The sequence below is a fragment of the Monodelphis domestica genome, chromosome 8 (genome assembly GCF_027887165.1).
Source record: "Monodelphis domestica isolate mMonDom1 chromosome 8, mMonDom1.pri, whole genome shotgun sequence".
Taxonomy (NCBI): domain Eukaryota; kingdom Metazoa; phylum Chordata; class Mammalia; order Didelphimorphia; family Didelphidae; genus Monodelphis; species Monodelphis domestica.
Window position 1 is genome coordinate 198,541,976 of NC_077234.1, and position 20,490 is coordinate 198,562,465.

Genomic DNA, 20,490 nt, shown 5'->3' on the forward strand with positions numbered 1-20,490 from the left:
CAGTATGTGTTTTATATGCTAGGTAAATAGATATCTTAGCTTATGCTATTGCAAAAAGTGTTATATTTAAAATAGTTGTCTGCCATAAATTGTAATAATTAAAATGGTTGAGGCCATAAACTGTAGTGAGTTAAAATAGTGGAAGATATAAATTGTAGTAGATATAAGAGTGGGTGAGTAAATTTGTGACCACAGGAAATATGTTTTCACTACAGCGTCTTGTTTTAAATAAATATTTAAGGTGGTCGCCAGGGAAATATTCCCAATTATGAATATACCCAAGTCAACTGGGTTTTATAGAGACTTTAATTAATAATACAATGAGGAATTAAAGAGAGAAAGAGCAAGAAAGGAATAAAGTTGAAGGGCCTTAAGCCAACATGGCCTAGACCTGAGTCTTAAGAGAGAGAGATCAGTCAATCTTTCTCACTCACCACAAAATCTGTCCAAGCAAGGAATCTAGTGACACCAGGCCAGCTCCATCTCAGCTGACTTCACCAGCTCAATCCTCAATCTGAAATGTCCCCAAGAGAGTCTCGAGAGAGACCCTTAAAGGCAGCCTTTCCCAGCTGACTGTCTTCTACTCAGATTTCTCATCTCCTTATATAGGGCATTTTCTCCTTTGTCACCTCCCCTAAATTCTTACATCCACCAATCACAGTAGACATTTTTCAAAGGACAAACCATTCTTAATTCACATTTTGTTATCACCTTCTTAATTCACATCTTGCTCTCACCTTTTCTTGGTAGACTAAAACTTCTGAGTAATTCACATCAGGAAAGCTCTGAGTAAGTTTTCACCTCTTTGCTCCTTGTAAGTTCACAAAGTTGCCCGACCTTTATAGGTACTTCGCACCCTATTGTATTAATTCTAAAAATAGGCATGGCTTAAAGAACTTTTTGCCTCATTATAAGTATGGGTTTAAGTACTTTCATTGTTTAGCAAGGAGTTTTCTCCCCTAAAGCAGTCTTAAGTACGGGTGGAGTAGAGGTCTTCCCATTTCTAATCTAAGTAGAGTTCTCACATTTTAGATCTAAGTAGCTTCACTGTTTAAAATGGGGAATGGTCTTAACCAAATGTTCTAAGGTAGAGTCTGAGAATCTTTTAACATTCACAAAAGTAAAAATATTTTTTTTATTTCAATACTAGTGATGTGTGTCAAAAGCAAAAAAAAGTGAGAAAAGAAAGGGGAAATATCAAATAATGTATGGCTCATGTAGGAAGAAAACAAAATGTTAAAATTGTGTATATGTCACAATTATAGTGGTAAAGCATAGGGACTAGTTTTCAAAAAAATAACATTCATTTCTTCTTTGACTTACCATGATCTGCAGTGTGACTGCAAATAAGTCAGATAAAATGATGTGAGTGCAAATGAGGTAGACAAAGCAATTAAAGAAAATTTAAAAAAATAGTAAAGGCACAAAATGTTACAAAAGACACATCAGGTCACTAATACAGATTTTCTTCTGTGAGATAGTGCATGTGTTGCCCTACAAGGCAATTTGTGCAAATACAAGGATCAACCAAATAAAGTGCAACAAAATAGTACAAATCCAGCAATAAGGAAATCGAATCACAATCAATAGTCAAATACAATCAGTGCAAGCAATTATTCACCATCAACAGAAGGTACTCATTTCACATGGCTACAATGAATCCACGAGTCCCTCTCTCCAATTTTTATGGCTGTTGGTGTAGTTAATAGGATCTGGAATGGTCCATCATAAGCAGGTTCAGTTGACCCAGTACATTTGAAATTCTTCATGTACACACATCACCTGGGTTTAAATCATGAAGTGAGAAATCAAAGGGGCCTATAGAACAGCAGCTCCAGAGTTGTGGAGTTCTTTCAGTTTTGTTTGGAATCGTCTGATTTATGTAGAAATTGTTGTGTCCCCTCCTAACAGTGATGTATAGGCAAAGGCAAGTGGTTGTGCCTGAATAGGTGGATGTTCACATATCATTTCAAATGGTGAGATGTGTAAATCATCTCTGGGTCTTCTTCTGAGATAAAATAGGGCCAGAGGTAGAATTTCATGCCAATTTAAATGAGTCTCCATGCACAATTTGCCAATCATGATTTTAAGTTCTTTATTCATTTGTTCAATGTGGCTGGAGCTCTGGGGATGACATGGTGTGTGAAATTTAAAAGTTATCCCCAGACATGAATAAATTTGAGATATCACCAAAGCAGTAAAATGAGTTCCTTTATCCAAATCAATATGTGCTGGCAGGCCAAAAAGAGGAATAATTTCTTTCAAAGGGATTTTAGCAACAAAAGCCGCTGTGGCATGAGCAGTAGGAAATGCCTCAGGCCACCTGGTCAGTTGATCAACTATGACCAAACAAAATTTATACTGTCCAGCTTTTAGCATAGAGATAAAGTCAATTTGTAAGTGCTCAAATGGAGTATAAGCAAGAGGACATCCACCAAAGTCTTTTCGTCATAAGGCGTGTTGATTAAAGACCTGGCAGGCAGAGCAAGCTATACATACATTTGAGGAAATTGTAGTTATTCCAGGTGCTATCCATACTCTTAATAGAGTCTATAATGCCTTGGGTGTCAAAATGACCATGTTTATAAATAGAGTGACAAGTCTGGTTATAGAAAACTCTAGAGAGTAAGGGTTTGCCATCTGATGATACCCATACTCAATTTATCTATTTTACTTTAAATTTATGCTTCCTTTTTTCCACTTCCTTGTCATTATAAGAAAGGGATAGACCCGAATCATCAGTAATTGTTAATGGCATAATTAATTCTGGGCCTTCTAAAGCTGCTGGTTTTGCTGCGATATCTTTTTGGTTATTTTCCCTGGAGACAGGGTCAGTGCCACCTGTATGTGCAGAGCAGTGAATGACAGCTATAGCTTTGGGGAGCTGGATGGCAGAAAGAAGTTCAGTAATAAGGTTTGCATTGGCAATACATTTTCCAGCTGATGTTAAGAATCCCCTCTAAAGCCATAACATGCCAATAGCATGACATATGCCAAAGGCCTAGTGGGAGTCTGTAAATTGTGACTCTTTTATCCTTTGCAATAATACAGGCGTGTTTGAAATCTGTGAGTTCTGCACCCTGTGCACTTACATTTGAGGACAAGGAAGCTGACCATAGAATATCAACTTCAGTAACTACCACAGCTCCTGTATAGCGCACATCATCCCTCATAAATGAAGAACTATCTGTAAATAATATTAAATGCAAATTATCCAAAGGGGTATCCAATAAATCATTACAAGGTTTATCAACAGTGGACACTAGAGATATATAATCATGTAAAGGTTCTCCAGAAATTGGTAAATCAGGGAGCAAGGTTGCAGGATTAAGAGCTCCGTTGCTTTGTGTTCATTATTTAATAGGGTTAACTCATACCTAGTAATCCTTTGATCAGTAAATGCCTGTGTCCTATGTCTTAATAGCAATGCCTCAACCTCATGTGGGCACATTATGGTCAGAGGGCATCCCAATACAAGTTCAGCAGATTTGGTTACTAGAAAATCTGTAGCAGCTACTCCTCTAAGGCATGGTGGTGCCCTGGCAGCTACTGAGTCAAGCTGGGCAGAATAATAGGCTACTGGGCATTGAGCAGGTCCCAAAAGTTGAGTTAGAACACCTGAAGCTACCCCTTTTTGTTCATGGACATATAAGGTAAATGGTTTATCATGATTTGGTATGCCTAGAGCAAGGACAGACAGGATAGCTTGTTTTAAATTTGAAAGAGCTGTTAGGTGTTCTGTTTCCAATTTAAGTGGTTCAGGGATCACGATTTTGTGAGTGTTACAAGGGGCTTAGTGATATCCCCATAGCAAGGGATCCACTGTCAACAAAATCCTGTTGCTCCAAGAATAGCTCTCAGTTGCTTTTTAGTGGTAGGAACACTTAACTTTTGGATATTTTCAATATAATTGGGAGAAATTAAATGGGACCCAACAGTTAAAATGAAGCCTAAATATTGTACCTTGGGGAGACACCACTGAACTTTGTCCTTGGAGACCCTGTGGCCTCTCTTATGTAGCTCTAAGAGGAGGTGTTTGCTATCTGCTTGGCATGTTTCAGCATTTGGTGAGGCCAAGAGTAAATCATCCATATACTGAATTAAATAATTGTATTTAAATTTTATGGCATCTGTATCTACAGTTAAGAATTGTGTGAACAGAGTAGGGCTGTCCACCAACCCTTAGGGCAGATGAGCCCAGGTCCACACAGAGCCCTTCCAGGTGAAATCAAAGATATGCCTGGAGTTCTCATGTATGGGTATAGAGAAAAAAAGTTGAGCACAAATCTACTACTCTAAAGTATGTAGCTGTGCTAGGAATAGAAAAGACAATAGTATTTATGTTGGAAACTACAGGCTGTCTCTTTATAACATGATTATTCACAGCTCTCAAATCCTGGCCAAATCAATAGAGATACTTGCCATGGGGACCCAGTTTTGGCTTTTTTAAAAAAACCCTTACCTTCCATCTTACAATCAATACTGTGTATTGGTTCTAAGGCAGAAGAGTGGTAAGGGTTAGGCAATGGGGGTCAAGTGACTTGCCCAGAGTCAAACAGCTAAGAAGTGTCTGAGGCCAGATTTGAACCCAGGGCCTCCCATCTCTGGACCTGGCTCTCAATCCACTGAGCCACCAAGCTGCCCCCCCCCCAGTTTTGACTTTTTAATAGGCAGGATGGTTGTGTTATAATCAGATTTACAGGGAATTATGATGCCTTGGTCAATCATGAAATTTATTACTGGTGTAATGCCATCAATTGCCTCCTTCGAAAGAGGATACTGAGGAATGGAAGGAGGTGGGCTAGAATTTGTTTGAATTTGGACAGGGACAGCCGATTTAAGTAGGCCAACATCAAAAGATGATGTGGCACAGAGATACTCAGGTATATCATTTGGGATCTCAAAAATAGGAGTGTCCTTTATTTCATGAGTATCTGAAAGAAGTACAGGGAGTAAAGTTAAGGATTTCTCAGGCAGTTCCAGTGACATAGAGGCATCTGGAGAGCAAGTTTTGTGGCCCTAAGCTTGCAAAAATGGTCTCTCTCCAGTAAATTTAAAGGGGAGCCAGGCATTAAGAGAAAAGAATGTTCCACACTAAGGGGTCCTATGGACACTATTCTAGGGGAAAGCTTGGGAACCTTTATTAATGTCCCTGATACTCCCCTGACATTAACTGAGCCAATGGAACTGTAATCTGAATCAGGTGTACTCATCAATACAGACCAGGAATCTCCAGTGTCCAAAAGGAAATCATGATAGGTGTTAACAACATTTAATATTACATAGGGCTCATTAGTATGGGACGGGGAGAAGATAGGGACAATGGGCAGTAAGATGTCAGGGACCAGAAAATCAAAGGTTGTATCATCTGATTCCTGTGCCCCAACCTCCCCCCCACCCCCCATACACCTTCATAATCTTTGGGTACTACCTTGGGTTCCCCTATGAAGGCCAGTATCTCCCGTGGTGGTTCAGGGGCAAGATCCACTCAAAATATACTGCTGTGGGGTCATTTGGTATGAGTTCTCAGGTGCCTGATTTATCTCCTTAAGATTATTATCAGTACTAAAATTACAGTTCTTGAAATCACCATTAAAATTATCATTTCTGTAATTGTTCCTATAAGAATTTCTCCAGTTGGTATAGTTCATCAGTACCCAGGAAAAATTCCTATAGTTCATCATTATGTGGCCCTTATGACAGAATTGGCAGGAAAGGGACTTATAGTTAGGTTCTTGGAAAGGGGCTGGTGCCATTGGTTGATCACCATGTTCTTTGTTTTGTTTATCAATCTTTTCCTCCAAAATTTGGATTTGTTTTCTCAAGGTTTCTATGACATTAGCCTCTTCCTGTTTTTCCTTTTGGTCTTTATAGACATAAGAAGCAGTGTTTCTCAACTCTTCAAGGTTCATCTGAGGTCATCATGGGCAATGCATCTTAAAATGATCTTAGTCCAACTCTTGATTTGTTGACAAAATGTCTCCTTATTTGCTTAATATCTTTATCTTTAGAAATATCAAGGTCTAGATATTGATCCCCAAGCTCAATGAGCTTATCCATGAATTGTGGGGGTGTCTCATTATCTGATTGTCTAAGGCTTTCAAATTTTGACCATGCTTCTGTATCCTCAGAGCACTCTCACATAGCTGTTATAATGCCACCCCTACAATGATGTAATTGCAACTGGTCTGTGGTACTGTTATAATCCCATGTAGGATCCTGAGCTGGACTTTGTTAACATGAGAGATGATTTTATTTTTCTCATGTTATGTTAGAAAAGCATTGAGCAAATTCTCAACATCCTTATAGGATGGGTCATATTGATTAAAAATATCAGCCATCTTCTTGATCACAACCAAAGGTTTGGATTCAAATTAGGGTATATTATGTTTTTATTCTCTAATTTCTTGGGGTGTAAAAGAAATATGATGTCTTAGGGTCACCACATCCCCACTGTATCCTATTTCAGGCACTTCCCTTAATTGGAAAAGGTCTTCATAGTAGTCATCTGATGTCTGTGATTCCTTAGAAGTTGATTGTGGGGATGCCAAGGCAACATGGATAGGAACAGGTATGGTAACAGCATGAGATTTCTTTGGAGCTGGGGCTGGTTGTGGGGTGGGAGAAATGGCAGGAGAGGATGAGGGGATTAGAAGAAGGATCAGGGGAGGTAAGATCATCCAGGTGTTGCAGAGCTTGAGAAAGAAGTTGCAGGGTATGAGAAAGAAGGGTCTGCACCTGATGTATACAAGAGGAGTGTCTCATTTCCATTTTGGGAGAAAAAGGATCATCCTCCATTTGTGGTTCAGGAGCAGGATCACAAAATTCAGACTTGTTTTGGGTGGGATCAGTATTTTTCATTAGGTCATGTAAGTATTTGAAATTTTTTGATTGAATTTTCCTGTTGGCCTGCATTTCTGCTTTAATCTCTCATATAGAGGCATCTTTTGTCTTAAGAAGGAAGATCAGAAAAATAAAATGTCCTAGAAGTACAAGGAGGAGGAGGGAATTTGGAATTTTACCTGCTTCTAATTGGGGAAAAAGCAAAAGTCTTTCATGCATGGTAGCATTTATGCCACTTAGCATTTTCATCAAAAAAAAAAAGGAGAAGAAAAAATAATGTATATATTTATTGATTCATTTTTAAATTATTATTATTGTAAGGGGTGAGGTAGAAGTGAAGGTATTTAGCTTATTTTATTTTAATTTTTATGATTTTATTGGATTTTTTTAAAGGGGAAATTTTTTAATTATTTATTTGTTGCTGCCATCTAGTGGAAGCAAATAACCACTGTAGCTAAGCAGGAAAAGGGGGGTGGGGTGGAGAAAAGAGAAAAGAGAGAAAAAAAAGAAAAGAAAAAAATCAGTGCTCGATATTGACCTCTAGTGGCTAAAAGGCAGCACTTCAACTGAGAGAGGTTAGGGGCATGGTTAGGGGTGTTTTAAAAAGAGGGCTAGGACCCTCCCAGTCAAGGCAAAGAGCCTGCTGGAGCCTAGGGGGCAATCAGCTGTCCAGCAGGGAAAGGGTCTTCCCTCCTGTACTGGTTGGGGAAAGGGAAGCTTATACTCACCAGCTGGAACAGAGATCAGGGCAACAGAAGTGGCAGAAGTAGCAGCAGAAGTGGCAGAAGTAGCAGCAGAAGTGGCAGAAGCAGCAGCAGAAGTGGCAGAAGAGCAGCAACATGGGGGTGGGGGCTAGGCTAGAACTAGTTCTGGCTAAGAAAAAAACAACAGTGTCTTTGGGCCACAGTTAAGAGAAGCCAAGCCAGGTGTGACTAGGCTTCAGCAGCTGGAGGTCATAGTATCACCGGGGTGGGCCTGGGGTGCCATGGCTGAGGTAATAGTTTGAGGCAGTGTGGGAGCCTGCCTCTTACTCAGGATTTGGCCAAGCTGCAGGCAGGAATGGTCAATCAAGCTGATTGGGCTGCTCTCCAGGCTGTGGGTGGGGAGTGGCTTCTCCACCAAGTCCCCTAAATTAAGGCAGCTGGGTGCTGCAGGGAGGGGGGGTGGGGTTTAAAAACACTCAAGTACTCACAGCTGCCCGAGGCTTGGAAGGCAAAAGGAAAGCTGGAGGAATGAGTCACAGCTGGACGTCTGGAGAGGGGGTTTGAAAACTACCAGAAAAGCACCTTTGTTTGCAAACCAGTTGCAGTTTTAAACCACCATAGTTGCTCAGCTGTAACCAGACCACCAGCTTTAAAGAAAAAGAAAAAGAAAAGCCAAGTTCTAGAATCCTTTCGTGGTCTGCCAAAAATGTAAAGATTAAAATTTATATCCAGTACTCCAAGTATTATATTTAATACTATTTATTGAAATATTTATCTTGAAGTATAAGGAAGTAAGGTTCGCAAAAATAAAACAAAGCTGCTCCTCCCTCCTCCACTATGGAACCAGAGAGACCACACGGGTGGAAAAAGAAACTCAAAATTCCCCCACCTAAGGAGATGCACAAGCAGGAAAAGGAAAATGTGATTGTGATAAATGTAGTCTCTAGGGTTCAAGATTCTAAATCAATACAAAACCCTTTGATCTCAAGTAGTGGAAGGAGGACAAGAGGAAATCTAGGAGAGCAGCCCTAAGGAGGGAAAGCAGATGGGGTAAAATATTCAAACCCCCTCATCTTTCTCTGAGCCAACCCTAAACAACAGCTCTCTCCCCTGAACCCTGCTTTGAGAAGGGAGGTCTCCACTCTTTTTCTCTATATACTGAAAAACTTAACCCTCGATTATAGTCCTCTCCTAGAATGCAAATGCATGCTCTGGTCTCAGCCTTATTTCTGTCTCTTACTCTTATATCTCAGGTGTCAACAGTAACTGTTGGAACCTGAGCAGACCCAATCCTTAAGATCCCAGAAGCTTCTATCTCCCTAAAGTGAGGTGGTGTGGTTACCTGATTGTCCAAGGAGTGTACAAAGCCAAAGCCCCAGAGAGCAGGAAGAGTCCTGGAGCTGATTTAAGCAAAGTTTAGCCTTGGATCACTTCTAAGGAAGTCAGCAGTCTTTACCCCTACTCAGGTGCTATAGGTAGATGAAGGGAGGGAAAACCAGGAAATCAGCTTCCTGGCTCCACTCTGCATTTAGGCTCTCTGATCTCAGCTGGATCCTCACCATTGAAAGGCAATCCTGTGATATCTCCCTAATGGATTTCCTTTGCCAGGCACCACAGCAGCCTTCCAAATATTTCCCTGGTCTCCCGCTCTCCCTTATTGCTTCACCCCATGCCCATACCTGAGCTGAGAACTTGGTCTCATATTTCACTGAGCAAAAGCTGAACTTCTTCAGAACTATCTTATCCTTAAGATCTCACCCAGTTCAACTGCCTCCTTTTCCGCTCTGGCCTTGGGATCAAAGGAAACTGTAATTCTTCTCCTAGTTAAAGTTAAAGAAAATCTCTTTCCATATGCAAAGAAGCCCGCATCTAAGTTTAGTCTATTCCTCCCTCCAGGACCCTTATTGTTCTTTTATTTTCAGCCTTTCCCACACTAATGAGCTAATAATTCTTCCTCTGTGAGCCCATCAATCATTCCTCCCTAATGCTCCAAACACTCACTTGATCTCTTCACCCCCCTGAGATACTGTCCAATGTGTGTCCTTGGGTTCAGGGCAAAACTACTATAGATGGCCATTTGCAGTGAGTTGTGCCGGTGCCTTTCCCTTGTTTTCTCTGCTATACTTTCCCCTAGAATTCTCATTCTGGCTCTCCTGAAGCCCCAGGCCACCTCGCTTCATTATACCTTTCTAGTGCTCCTTCCCTTCAGAGCCTTCCATCTCTGGATTGGCTTCCCTGAAGCTGGGATCTGGAGAGTTTCTACAGAACTGTTGGCATGCTGTCTGTTCCAACAGAGATTGAATTCCATGAGGGCAGGGGATGTCCACTGCTGCCTTTTATGCACTCTTCAACTTAGCCCAGGACCTGGCACAGAACAAGCCCTCATACATGTTTCTGGATAATAAAGAGCTCAGAGGAGATAAGCCTTCTGGCATCTCAGGAGACTTCCATACCCTACAGTCCCAAATACTGACCTTTTAAGAAGACCAATCTCCTGAAGGGAGTTGATAGGGAATGAGTCAAACCACCTCATCTTATAAATAGGGAAACTGAAGCTTAGGGGTTCAGTGATTTGCCCAGGAAACCCCTGATAAGACCTTTGAAAAAGGATTCTAAATTGGGTCTTCCTGTCCCCAAACCTAGCCCTGGTTTCACTGAAGCACCCAGATGGCTCTAGTCATCCCAACTCTTCTACACCTCCCTCATGTTGGCAGCAGCTCCTTAGGCCTTTTTTGCTCCAGCATCCATGGCATTTCCCACTGTTGAAAAGAAGAGAGCACATCTTCTGTGGAGCCAGAAGCCCTGGGCATGGTGGATTAGTCAGGGAGGAGGATGAAGAGAAGCTTGTCTCTGAGTTCTCTTTAGGGAAATGTGGGAGAGTCCAGTGGTTCCATTCAGATAATCTCTCCATGGAGTTCCCACAGGAGTCTGCCCTCTCCCCTCAGTTTCTGATACAGGAGCCTAGGGTAGGATGGGCCTGTTACCCTGCTGGGGGACCTGGAATGACCAACCGCCCCCTCTCCCTTCCTATTCTGGTCCATTCTGGAACTCCTAAACTGGGTCCAAGAGTCAGTGTTCTGGGTCTGTCTGAAACTCCAGACACTGAGACCTCAAGGGGATCAATTTTAGGAGTTCCATGTCCCTGCCTGTTCCTCTCTCCCTGACACCTCTCTGAGCCTCATGTAGTGTTCTCTTGGGGTGTCTCTGACTCTTCTTTCTGGAGTCTCTGCCTCTTCTACTGGGGAACAAAACAATCCTCATTAAGTCCTATGCTGACTTTGCCAGTCAAATCATCCTGACAATGACAGAGGGGTGGAAGTAGTGCCTATGGGAGGCTTATGGGGTGTGAAGATTGGACTTAGCTCTCCCCAGATTGTAACAATAAAGGTACTTAGAACTTCCTTTATTGGGAAGATTGAATTGTAACCCCCAATTTATTTTTATATTTAAATCTCCAAAAGGTGATAACTCAATATTTGAAGTAGATCTACCCATTTTAACTACAAAAAAGGTGTTAACTAACTACAAAAGGTGAACTAACCAAAAAAAAAATTTAATCTAACCAAAGAAGGTGTGAACTGAAGAGTGGGCAGTCCTGGAGAGGAGCATCTGCTGTGATTGATAGATGTGAAATTTAGGGGAGGTGACACAATAGAAAAAGATCTTTAAAAAGAAGACCATGGAAGGGATTCAGGGATTGAGATCTCTGACTCCGAGTTGGACTGGAGGATCAACCTCTTGAGCTTGGAGTGAAGAAGAATCACTCAGAGAAGAGACTGGAAGACAGACACTCAGACTTGGCTGTGGAACTGGACCCCTAGAGGAACTCGTGCAGGAGCCCTCAGACTGCTTTTCTTTTAGACGGTCACCATTGGTGAGTGAAAGGCTGACTTAGTGACCCTGCCTTCCTGGAGGCATGAAGCCTCCCAGAAAGGCCAATCGTCTTGAGACTTTTTTCCCCTGGCTGGGGCTTAGAATTTCTAACTGGTATCAGAGGAAGCCAGAGCTCTCTCTCTCTCTCTGTCTCTCTCTCTCTGTCTCTCTGTCTCTCTGTCTCTCTGTCTCTCTCTCTCTCTCTCTCTCTCTCTCTCTCTCTCTGTCTCTCTCTCGCTCTTGCTCTCTCTCTCTCTCGCTCTTGCTCGCTCTCTCTCTCTCTCTCTCTCTCTCTCTCTCTCTCTCTCTCTCTCTCTCTCTCTCCTTCCCTTAATTCCTTCATTTATATTAATTAAAATCTCCATAAAAATCCCAGCTGACTTGGGTGTTTTTCATATTTGGGAATTTCCCATGGTGACCACTTATTTAGATTTTAAGTCAAACACTAAAATTATCCTTACAATACTTGATTGAGAGTCTTTTACGAGTGTGGTACAAGGAGTTCTGCGTCTTAACATATGTCAAGTGCTGCAACCTTGAGTATCACATTAGGTTCATGTCTTTTCCTATTGGTTTCCTATTGGTAGAAGTTCAACAATCCTACCTCGATTGGTTTGGTTCCTCTTGACCTTATAACCCTAGGCATTGTATGGTGGCTCTTTTGTTCCCTTCCCTTCTGCTCTACCTGCCAGGCCTTTTTCTTTTTTCATTTATTTCCATAATATTTCTTTTATTTAATTTATTTATTAATCAATTTTGAACATTATTCCTTGGTTACAAGAATCATATTCTTTCCCTCCCTTCCCTCCCCCTATCCTTCCCATAGCTGACACATAACTTCACTGGGTATTACATGTGTCCTTGATCAAACCTATTTCCATGTTGTTGGTGTTTGCATTAGGATGTTCATTTAGAGTCTACATCCCCAATCATGTCCACTTTGACCCATGTAATCAAGCAGTTGTTTTTCTTCTGTGTTTCTACTCCCACAGTTTTTCCTCTGAATGTGGATAGTGTTTTTTTCTCGTAGATTTCTTCAACTTGTTCAGTATCACTGCATTGCCACTATTGGAGAATTCCATTACATTTGATTGTACCACAGTGTATCAGTCTCTGTGTACCATGTTCTCTTGGTTCTGCTTCTTTTGCTCTGCATCAATTCCTGGAGGTTGTTCCAGTCTCCATGGAATTCCTCCAGTTTATTATTCCTTTGAGCACAATAGTATTCCATCACCAACATATACCACAATTTATTCAACCATTCCCTAATTGAAGCGCATCCCCTCATTTTCCAATTTTTTTGCCACCACAAAGAGCACAGCTATGAATATTCTTGTACAAGTCTTTTTCCTTATTATCTCTTTGGGGTACACACCCAGCACTGGATACAAAACCAGGCTGGATCAAAGAATAGTCTTTTACTGCCCTTTGGCCTGCCAGGCCTTTTAATCAACACACATTTTGTGGCAAAGCCTTTGGTGGACATCCTCTCACTTACACACTGTTTGAACGTCTACAAATCAATTTTATCTCTATGCCAAAAGATGAACAGTGTAAATTTTGTCTGGTCATTGTTGATCCTAGAATTGCTTTAAACTGTTTCTTAGTAGAGGGTTCCTTAATTTTTTTTAATATCTTCAATGAGCTTAGAGGAAATGAAGGAACCAGCAGTTAAAATAAACCCTAAATACTCCACTTTGGGGAGACACCACTGAACTTTTTGCCCTTGAGGTCTCATGTCCTCTTATATAGTTCTAGAAGATATTTGCTTTTTATCTTGACATGCTGTGGCATTTGGTGAGGCTAAGAGTAAATCTACAAAATGTAACAAGTGGCTTGCTTTAAGCTCAATATATTTTAAATCTTGTGTTAAAATGTGAGAAAATAAAGTGGGACTTTCAAAATACCTTTAGGGAAAATGGCACCATGTCCTTTGGGACCTTTACAGGTGGAGGCAAACATATTTCTGGAATCTTCTTGAATGGGTATTGAGAAAAATGCTGAATAGAAATTACTACCATAAAATATGAGGTAGTGCTAGAAATAGAGGAGATAATTGTGGGTGGGCTTAAAAACCACAGGGTGTCTTGATTGTTCACAGCCCTTAAATCTTGTACAAATTGGTAGATTTTCCATTTACATCTATTTTTGGCTTTTAACAGGCAAGATAGGTGTGTTATGTACAGCTTTACATTGAATTACTTGTTTTGCCATTAAAGAATTTTCCACTGTTAATTAAAAAAAAAAAAGACCAGGTGGTCTGAAGTGTTTCCTACTTCTTGGGCCATACCTGTTTTTGTTGCCAAAGTCCTTTTAAAAGAAATTATTCCCTGTTTTGGCCTGCTAGCATGTATTGACTCAAATAGAGGATCTCATTTTACCAATTCAGTCTTATCATAACTTTATTCATGTTTGGGGATAATTCCTAAATTTCATACAGCATATCATCCTCAGAGCTCTGGCCAAGTTGAATAAATGAATAAAGAACTTAAAACTATGACTGGAAAATTGGGCATGGAGACTCATTTAAAATGGCCTGAGTTTCTACCTCTGGCCCTATTTTATCTCAGAAGCAGACCCAGAGGTGATTTACACATCTCACCATTTGAGATGCTATTTGGACATCCACCTATTCAGGCACAACCATTTACCCCTGCCTATACATCACTGTTAGGAGGGGATACAACCATTGCTACATATATCAGACAATTACAAACAATATTGTGAGAACTCCACAACTCTGGAGCTGCTGTTCTAGCAGGCCCCATAGACTTCTTGCTTCATGATTTAAACCCAAGGAATAGTGTGTATATAATTTCAGATGTTGACTGAACCTGCTTATGATGGACCATTCCAAGTCTTATTAACTACATCGACAGCTATTAAAATTGAGGAGAGGGACACATGGATTCATTGTAGCCATGTAAAATTAGTACCCTCTATGGATAATGAATAATTACCTGTACTGATTGTATTTGATCATTGATTATGATAAGACTTCCCTATTGATGGATCTGTACTTTTTTGTTGCACTTTATTTGAACCATATAGTATTTGATTTTTTCTCTCATTTTTTTGCATTTTAAGCATGTCACCAGTATTGAAAAGATTTTCTTTTAACTATTTTTTATTTCTTGCAATAGAATGAGCTAGATGGCCTCTTGCCTAGCATATAAATTCATACCCAAAAGCTTTAGATTATGGAAACCTACCACTTACTGATAAATATCATGGGACTGTGATTACTGTTTGTGTCTGATTCTAGAAAATGGGATCAAAAAAGGAGCACAGATTTTATCTCTACAGTGCCATAGAAGCACGGATTTAACCTGAATAGTGCCAAAAAAAGAGCACACAGGTCAAAAAAGAAACCAATCCAGGTGGAATTGATGAACTTCTATGCCAATACAAAAGGATTTTAACCTAGTGTGAGACTCGAGGTAGCGGCACTTGACATATGTTAAGACGCAGGACTCCTTGAACCACACTCCTTGTAAAAGATGTTCTATCAAAGTACCTAACAATTGGCTGTTCTGGCTCCCCTATCCCTGAGAAATTACACAAGATCAGACCAGGGAATGACACTTCCCTTTTACACAAAAATCTAGTCCTCTTTTCTCTCTTATATTATGGCAACTTCGTGTAGTCCAGTCTTATAATGAATGAATACAATATTTTTACATTTTTTCCTACATATTTGTGGGACAGAAATTTACTTTAAATGTACCCTAATACAAGGCCCTGTTATGAATTTATTCTTGTTTTATTCAGAAATTTTATATACATAGACTTTTGATATTTTGATTCTGATTTTGAATTTTTTATTTCTCCCAAAGTATAATTTTTTTCTTCTATTTTTCTTTTTATGTTTTTGGTTTTTCTTTTAATAATTGACTCATACACCCCCATAACTCAATCACATATTGTAAATTGATCCAGGTGTTGGTGAACACCCTCTTCAGGGAGGATTGTATTGTACTTTCATAAAAATGTGAGTTAAAATTTGGTTTAAGAAAGTTTTCAGGAAAAGAAGCTTGCTAACTCCTTGAAACCAGAGAATGAACTGTTTGGAGAAAGATGCCTGCAGAAACCTACACTGCATCAAGAAGATCCAGACTGAACTTTAGGGTGTAATTGGTTGAACTGAAGGGGATAAAATAGTTACTTTAAATGTAAACTTTTATGCCAAAGGGAACTGACCACTAATTGGCTTTTTGTCAATGTGCCTAGCAAAACACTGGTTTTGCTTTCTCTCTTTTCTATTTCCCACTTATCTCTAACTATTTTAGTTTTCCTCTTAGAAGGTGCAATATTGTATATACCAGTAATTAGAAAAATTTTAGGGGTACAAGATTATTATGTCAAATGATCAATTGGGAAGACTAGTCTCCCAGTGATCATCAGGGGGGGGGTTGTAAATATTAAATTTAACTCTCCCCTGATTGTGAAGATTAAATTAACTCCCCTGCCCATTTTTAGATTTAATCACCAAAAGTGTAAACATCCCACTTAATCATTAAGTGGGAGAGGTCTGTGACCCACGTGTGCAATAGTGGGTGACAAATCAGAATCAAACTGATTGCCCCCTGGGCACTCCTAAGCAAAGCTTCAACTATAATTGGTAGATGTGAAAGTAGAGTAAGGCACAGGAAGTGACACAAAAGAAAGTGTCTTTAAAAGGAAGTTACATCTTCCTGTGGGGGGTTAAATGGCAGCTTCTTCTAGAGTTCTGAGTTTGAGATGGAGGCTGGTGAAGAATCTGCTGACTGGACCTGAGACCTGAGATTTGGTGAGACTGTTCTTAAATCTATCCTCTTTTTTTTTTAAACCCTTACCTTCTGTCTTGGCTCCAATGCAGAAAAGTGGTAAGAGCTAGGCAATGGGGGTCAAGTGACTTGCCCAAGGTCACACAGCTGGGAAGTGTCTGAGGCCAGATTTGAACCTAGGACCTCCCATCTCTAGGCCTGGCTCTCAATCCACTGAGCTACCCAGCTTCCCCCGAGATCTATCCTCTTGAGAGAGGCTTCCTCCATCCCCAGGTCCTCAGCTACAAGGGCCGAGGCTTCTCTGGTTAAAGACTAAACTCCCCTGCCTGTTTTTGAGCAAAGGTAGGGGCAAAATACTTAGTGCTTAGGCTAGATATCTTACCCTATCCTCTCTGATCTTCTAATTTCACTCTTTCTAGATCATGTAAATAAATTGTCAATAAATCTCTGGAATTAATTAAATTCCTGGTGACCCTATTTTAAAATAATCCAGTCCAACCTTTTTATAAAAAACCTCTTCCCCCCCCCCCTTACACTACCTACCATAAGATAAGACATTTTTTGGAAAGGTTTGGGATAGGAATTGGGGTTTACAAAAATGAATACAGAAAAATAAGAACAATTGTTGCAATACAATAACATAACCAAAAATCAATAACTACTATTATTTCCTTTTATATCTTTGCAATTTTATACTAATACAATAATTTCCTATCTTATTTTATCACTATGCAAGTCAATTTAACTATAACATTTCCATTAACACAATTTCCAGCTAATGCTGTTACATATAACTTCCTTAAAGATAACTATTCTGATACTCTAGTTCCAAATCCTATGGTTACTCTATGTGCTAGTCTAAACTAAGTATCTAGTAACTCAAACTACTTGCTGTCACTCTAAGTTATTCTAACTTACCTATATATTGTGTATTTTTGGTTTATATACTATGTGCAAGGTATGATACATTATCTACAACCCTATAACTATAATATGCAACCCTATGTTTACATATGTACACTTTTTACATCAATTATATTAACATGTGCAGGAATTGTGTTATTTCTTACACCTTGGTGTTAAACAAAGAGAAAATTTTTTGTTTTTTCTGTTTAAGACCTTATGCATTTTAGCTAAATATTCTCACATTTTGCATTTCTTTGCAATCATGGACTCTTGTTTATCTACACAAGGTCAACAAATAGTCAGTTTTGTATTCTGTATGTGTCCTTTTTATATACTGTTGCATGAATACTTACATCCTCCTTTTTGACTCCTCTTTGCTGTTGACTGATGGCTCTCTTCATTTCTTCTAAGCTATTGTGTGTTGCATGTTTTCCCTAATGTATGAAGTTAATTTTTGTTTTTATGCTATCATCCCACTATCTTATGTAATTGTCTGGTTTATCATCTGTCCTCTTCTTGTTATATGCAAATTTACAAAGTTCAGAGAGATTTTACCATCTCCATTATCAGTTCAAAGCTTTTCTTCTGTCTTGTCTTGCTGCTTTTGTTCCTTCTTGTCTTTTCCTCTAGGCTGAGTTTTCTTACTTTCTTTAGTTGTTTTGTCCCCTTTGTGTGTATTTTTGCTTGTCGTCTAGAGTTGACTATAGTCTGTAATTGACTGATGTTCTTTTCCTTTCTTGGAGTTGTTTTCTGGAACTATGACTTATTAGCACTTTTTTCTACTATTCCTTCTTGATGTTCCTTCTTAGCACTTTGTCTATCACTTTCAGTCTCACTGTGATTTTCATTTGTGGTGTAAGGCTTATAAAATTTTGTGTGAGAACAATTGATCCATGAATTCTTCTCTGTTACTTTGATTGCTGTCAGAGTAGTTAATAAAACTTCAAATGGACCAACCCACTTTGTGTCTAAAGCTGACTTTTTGCTAAAATTTCTTATGTATACTTTATCTCCAGGTTTGATGTTATGTAATGAATAATCCAACTGTGTAGCTTGTTGGATCACACCCATTTCATGTAGTTCCTTTATTCTTGTTTGCAAGCCTTGTATGTATGATGCCAAAGTACAAGCTCCTCCTAGCATAGAGATATAGGCCTGTTTATAAGGTTTCCCTTGATAAAAAAAAATTGGATGACCATACAGCATCTCGAATGGAGAGAGATGTAAGTCACTACTATTGTGTGTTCTTAGATGGAATAGTGCTATGCCTAAAATCTCAGTCCATTTGAAGTGAGTCTCTGAACAAAGTTTGCTGAAGAGTGTCTAAATCTCTCTGTTCAGTCTCTTCACTTGACCTGAATTATGAGGATGATAATCTGTGTGTACATTAGCTTTTATCCCCAGGTTTTGATATATTTGATTGAGTATGGACTCTGAGAAATGAGAACCCCTGTCCGATCCTATCCTGGAAGGAATACCAAATCTAGGAATGATCTCTTTTAATAACACTTGGATCACAAATGCTGCAGAATTTTTCTTGGCTGGAAAAACTTCTGGCCATCTGGCCAGTCTGTCCACTATAACTAGGCAGTACTTAAACCCTTTGTCTCTAGGTATGTTGATGAAATACACTTGTATGCACTCATAGGTTGTGTAAGCTAAAGCCCAACCTCCCAAACCTTTGTTTTTTTTAATAATTCCTGATTGAATTTCATATAAGTTTTGCACTTCTGACAGACTTTATTTGCATATGAGAATATTCCTAGCCAAGCCAAATTTGTCAGACTACATCTATCACTCCCATGTCCCATAGTGGCCCTTGCTATGTATTGTAAAAATTAAAATTAGTTTCTCTGCTAAAAGTATTATATTTTATGAGGTTTATTAAAGATCAAGAAATAAAGAAAATACAAAATAAGAAAGCATGTGCCTTGGAGGGCTTAAAGTCCATTCAATTTCACTTACTCTACATCTTGAGAGACACATGTACTTGGAAGCGGAAGCAGGGAGAGAGAGCGGGTAGGCGGTACAGTCAGTTTAAATACCCCTTTTTTCTCTCGCACTCAGGTCAGAACTCAGGGTGAGATTTTAGGCATTCTGGGAACCAAGGACTTCTTGGAATTGAAGTCTAGGGTTCAAATCAAATTGGGAAAGATTTTCCCCAAAAGGTTCATGAAAACATGATCAACTTAAAGATTACAATAATTTAAGGATAAGAGGAAAAAAGAACAAAACCAATAATTGCTAGACACATTGACAGAAAGCCAGTTAGGGGGCAGTCCACTTTGTCATGAAAGTATAGATACAAATAAATGCTCAATCAACCACACCAAAAGTTCATTCTTGATCTTCCCGTGCAGCTTGTGGTCTGGAGGCATCTTCATGGTGTCTTCTCCAAACAGTTCAGTTTCTGGATTCGGAGAGGTATCGTGTTTCTTAACCTAAAATTCTTCTCAAAAGGAATTTAAACTTTGCAACTTAAATAATAATATTTTTACATTTCCCTGTGGAGAGGGTGATTGAAAAACACAGGATCACTTAGGGATGCATGGCTGAGTTATGAGGTATATTTTTTCTTTTTTTTTCAACATTATTTTATTTGGTCATTTCCAAACATTATTCATTGGAAACAAAAATCATTTTCGTTTCCTCCCCTCCCCCCCCACCTCTCCCATAGCCAACACATGATTCCACTGGGTATCACATGTATTCTTGACACGAATCCATTTCCATGTTGTTCGTATTTGCATTAGAGTGTTCATTTAGTCTCTCCTCAGTCATATCCCCTCCACCCCTGTAGTCAAGCAGTTTCTTTTCCTCGATGTTTTTACTCCCAAAGTTTGTCCTCTGCTTGTGGATAGTGTTTTTTATCCTAGATCCCTGCAGATTGTTCAGGGGCATTGCATTGACACTAATGGAGAAGTCCATTACGTTTGATTGTACCACAGTGTGTCGGTCTCTATGTATAATGATTTCCTGGTTCTGCTCCTTTCGCTCTGCATCACTTCCTGGAGGTTGTTCCAGTCTCCATGGAATTCCTCCACTTTATTATTCCTTTTAGCATAATAGTATTCCATCGCCAACATATGCCACAATTTGTTCAGCCATTCCCCAATTGAAGGGCATCCCCTCATTTTCCAATTTTTGGCCACCACAAAGAGCATGGCTATGAATATTCTTGTACAAGTCTTTTTCCTTATTATCTCTTTGGGGTACAAACCCAGCAGTGCTATGGCTGGATCAAAGGACAGACAGTCTTTTAGTTCATCTTTGGGCATAGTTCCAAATTGCCCTCCAGAATGGTTGGATCAATTCACAACTCCACCAGCAATGAATTAGTGTCCCTACTTTGCCACATCCCCTCCAGCATTCATTACTTTCCATAGCTGTAATGTTAG

General features: G+C 39.5%; 1 pseudogene; it reads left to right on the forward strand.

The window, feature by feature from the left end:
• Nucleotides 1-20,490, forward strand: part of LOC100017315 (zinc finger protein 850-like) — a 72,617-nt pseudogene that overhangs the window by 30,780 nt on the left and 21,347 nt on the right.